Source organism: Nannospalax galili, unplaced genomic scaffold, assembly GCF_000622305.1.
Source record: "Nannospalax galili isolate Female #2095 unplaced genomic scaffold, S.galili_v1.0 scaffold448, whole genome shotgun sequence".
NCBI lineage: Eukaryota > Metazoa > Chordata > Mammalia > Rodentia > Spalacidae > Nannospalax > Nannospalax galili.
This window is the reverse complement of record NW_008359324.1, coordinates 2,532,313-2,537,089: the sequence shown is the minus strand read 5'-3', so window position 1 is coordinate 2,537,089 and position 4,777 is coordinate 2,532,313. Positions and strand designations below refer to the sequence as shown.

The 4,777-nt window shown below is 39.7% G+C and overlaps 1 pseudogene; it reads right to left on the bottom strand.

Annotated features, from left to right (window-relative positions):
* LOC103725648 overlaps positions 1-4,077 on the bottom strand; it is a 5,355-nt pseudogene extending 1,278 nt beyond the window's left edge.
* Between the last annotated feature and the right edge of the window lie 700 nt (positions 4,078-4,777).

Genomic DNA, 4,777 nt, shown 5'->3' with positions numbered 1-4,777 from the left:
AATAAAATCTCGGAATAAACCTGACCAAAGACATTAAAGAGCTCTACAATGAAAATATTAAATCTTTAAAGTAAGAAATTGAGGAAGACATCAGAAGATGGAAGGACCTCCCATGCTCATGGGTTGGAAGAATTAATATTGTGAAAATGACCATCCTACCAAAAGTCATATATAGATTTAATGCAATGTCAATCAAAATCCCCATATAATTTTTGACAGAATTGGAAAAAACTATGCTAAGATTCATATGGAAGCACAAAAGACCTCAGATAGCCAAAACAACCCTGAACACCAAAAGCAATGCCAGGGGATTACTATTCCAGATTTCAAGCTGTATTACAGAGGTATAGTCATAAAAATAACATGGTATGGGCACAAAAATAGACCCATAGACCAATAGTACAAAATAGCAGACCCAAATATGAGTAAATGCAATTTCAGCCACATGATATTTGACAAAGGGGCCAAGAACATTAACTGGAGGAAACAGAGCATGTTCAGTAAATGGTGCTGGCAAAACTGGATCCCCACTTGTAGATGAATGAAACTAAACACCTATCTTTCAGCCTGCACAAAAGTCAATTCCAAATGGCTCAAAGACCTCAATGTAAAGCCTGAAACTCTGAAACTATTAGAAGAAAACATTGGGAAAAACCTACAAGATATAGGTGTAGGAAAGGATTTTTCTAAACCGGACATCAATTGCTCAGGAAACAAGGGGAAGAATTAACAAATGGGACCTCATTAAACTAAAAAGCTTCTGTACATCAAACGAGACAACCAAGGAAGCTAAAAGAAAACCCACAGAATGGAAGAAAATCTTCACCAGCGATACATCCAACAGAGGTTTAATAACCAGAGTATATAACAAACTCAAAAAACAGAGAACGAAGACAGGAAGCATCCCAATTAAAAGATGGGCTAAGGACCTGAACAGAGAGTTCTCAAAAGATGAAGTAAAGATGGCTATGAAACATCTTAAAAGATGTTCAACATCACTAATAATTCAGGAAATGCAAATTAAAACCACTTTAAGATTTCACCTTACCCCAGTCAGACTGGCTGAGATCAAGAAAACAAATGATACCAAATGTTGGAGAGGATGTGGAGAAAGGGGAACACTCATCCATTGCTGGTGGGGCTGCAATCTGTTTCAACCCCTATGGAAAGCAGTGTGGAGAACTCTTAAAAAAACTACAAATGAACCTACTATTGCACTCAGTTATACCACTCCTTGGCATATACTCAAAGAACTTATCCTATTGCAGAGACACTTGTACATCCATGTTTCTTCCTGCTCTTTTCACAAGAGCTAAGAGATGGAAGCAACCTAAGTGTCCATCAATTGATGAGTTGATAATGAAAATGTGGTTCATTTATATGATTGAGTTTTACTCAGAAATTTATGTTCTCCCTCATATGTGGATCCTAGGATCAGACTCTGATAAATAAGTATGCAAACAGACCACTGCAGGAACCAGGATAGTGGAAAGGAAACAGGGAGGTAAAGGAAAAGAAAGAACCTGAAAGAGAACAGTAGGACACAGGCCTTAATAAGGGAGATATGGGTAAAAAATGGTATAGTTTAAGGGAGGAGGGAAGGGTATACAAGGAACCTAGGGGATAAAGGGAAAGAAAGAGCTCAAGAGAGGTAGGACTCTAGGAGAAGGGTATTCATAAGGGAGAAAGGGGGAAAATGGGGGCAACTTAAGTGGGAAAACCATGATGCAGGGGTGAGACAATGTGAGATAATTAATTCCTAGCTAGTTTTGAAAACCAGAGGGAACCATATTACTCCTATACCCTACTGACAAATTATATATAAGAGATCAAGAAACATGTCTAGGTAAGGTTTATCTGAGAGCAACTGGTCTTTGCCCAAGGTTTATCTACATGACACACAGTAATTAAAATACTAGACTGGTGAAACTAACATTCTTGTGTGTTTAACAGTCATACTTTGAGGCCTAGAGTACTTTGGTCAGAGGGGCACAAAGGACACTTTTTGCTCCTAGCCCTCCTAGGTCAACTAGTTCCAGGGGACTATGAGCATCTCTCAAAATGTCCTATAGTGGTGGTGGGTCACCTGTCCTCTTGATCAAGGAGGCCGAGGAGACCCCACCAGATAGACTTGAACCAGTGTCCAGTCTATAAAGAGGAGGGTCAACACAGAGAAATCATTTCCTCCATAATTCCAAGCAAAGCCAACATTGATCGAGCAGGACCTTTGACATAGGTGGAAATGGTAAAATAAAGGATCCAGGGGCTCCTCCGAAGTCCATGTGACCCTTGAGGAACAGATCCTCAAATGACCTTAAGAGTAAAAATAAATTGTTTTATCTGGTCCAACTGTATGGCCTTAGATACCCAGAATGAAAGTATAACCAAAGATTAAAGAGGCCAAAATAATTTCATAAGAGTCCATATGTAAGGCTAGATGCAACAATGCCAGATAGGAGATACTTTCTTTTGAGTTGTTAGCCAGGGTGGCCCAAGGGACTCCCATTTAGTAACCCAGCATAGAACTGGGAAAATGAACAGCAGACCCCAATCCTATCCAAAGGAATATTGACAACTGATTACCACTAAATGAGGAACAGCTGACCCTCCTAAAACAAAGACCTCTAGATAGGCTGACTAGATTCACCAGAAGGGCAAATAGTGGGAAATGGCTGGTGGTGCTAACAACACAGCAGACAGTAGTAGGGATATCAGAGTATAAGGGCTCTAGTGCGGGGAGGGAGGTTATGGGAGGATGCTACCTGGGAAGTGGGTGTAAAAATACATTAATTAATTTAAAAAAATTTTAAAAACTAATAATTCTTCAAAGCATAAGTATTTGCTCCTTAGTAATTGGAGGATGTGAAAAACATTACCATTGACATCTACCTGATGACTTTATATCCATGCTCAGATGCCAAGGAGCTCAGAAAGTAACCAACTGTGACTAATAATAATCAGATATATAGAGATTAGAAATGCATGTGCATTTTAGTGTTAATTGTATTGAAAATGAATTTTTCTGTATTAAACTGTATATTTTAATAGTGAAATGGAGATCTTTTTTTAAAGTTTAAAACCTCATTTAATATTATGTCCTATAGGATTTATACTGAGTACAATATTATATAACTGTATTAATTCAACTGTAAATCCAAAAATTTACAGCCAAATTTGAAAGAGATGCATCTTATATCCCTGGAAATTGTTATTGAATATGTCAGTGCTGTTGTAATGAAACGCTTCTTATGATTGTGTGGTTTTTAAATAAATAAATTTTTTTAAAATGTATTACTGCCACTTTACATTGTCCATGGATGTTGGTGTTTGTGTAGTCCCGAGCAACTTGATCATTCTTGAAAACTTTCAAGTGTGTAGGCTTTGCATACTCGATCTTTGGAGTACAGCAGCCTGAAGACATATCAGCCCCATTGAGCAAAACCTTGACCCACTGGGCATTTTGCACAGAATCAAACGCCACCATGATCTGGACTCCATTTTTCTGGAAAATGACAATTCTCTGGACAGGGCCTCAGGGACTACAGATAGTGAAAAGAACATCGGTGGTTATGGAATAGATAGGGGTCAGCATGGTGAATAGAAACACACTGTTGACTCCCCAGGTAGAGAGATCTTCTGGCTGTTAAGAGTAACTGATAAAATCAATGTAGATTTGGTTGTCGGCTGTGTAGTGCACTGTATTGCAGGCCCCCAACACATCTTCAAACCCCACCAGAGCTTGTCTCTTCTTAGGCATCACCACCAGGTACCTGATGGGTCCAAATTCCTACAATGCTTCCACAAGGTCAGCTTCCACCACATCGTCAATCAGGCCCATGATGTGGACAACTGAGGAGGCAGGGGTTTTGTGGGGTCATCGTAGTTCCCACTGGATCCTCTGCAGCTTCCCCTGTGTGCCCATCTTTGGTGTTGTCAGTCTTCAGCCGTTTCGGGGGTTCAGCTGCACTCATTGCCCTCTGCTGTAAGAGCCACTGCTGCCTCGGCCACCAGCTGCCATCTTCACCATTGCTCAGACAACCTCAGCTGCTAGTCTGGCTGCTGCCTCTGCTCCAGCCGTCAACACTTCCACCTCTAGTACTTTTAACACAAGTGCATGGTGAATTTTGTCAAAGGCCTACTCTGCATCTATTGAAATGACCATATGGTTTTTGTCTTTGAATCCACTTATATGATTTATTGACATTTATTGATATGTGTATTGAACCATTCCTGCATCTCTGGAATAAAGCTGACTTGACCATGGTGGGTGACTTTTCAATGTTTGTCCGTATGGGGTTTGCAAGTATTTTGTTGAAATTTTTGCATCTATGTTCATTAAGGATATGGGTATATAGTTTTCTCTTTGGGAGATCTCCCCTCTGTTCCTTTTTTTTGTTTGTTTGTTTTTGAACAATTTTAGTATTGAAGTAACACAGACTCAGAAAAAAAAATTGACATATGTTCTCCCTCATATGTGATTCCTAGAACCAGATTCTAATAAATAAGTATGCAACCAGGCATTACTACAGGAACCAGGATAATGGAAAGGAAACAGGGAGGTAAACGAAAAGAAATAACCTGAAAGAGAAGAACAGTAGGAAACAGGCCTTAATAAGGGAGATATGGATAAAAATTTGTTTAGTTTAAGGGAGGGGAGAGGGAAGGGTATACAAGGAACCTATGGGATAAAGGGAAAGAAGGAGCTCAAGAGAGGTGGGACCATAGGAGAAGGGTATTAGTAAGGGAGAAAGGGGGGAAATGGGGGCACCTTAAGAGG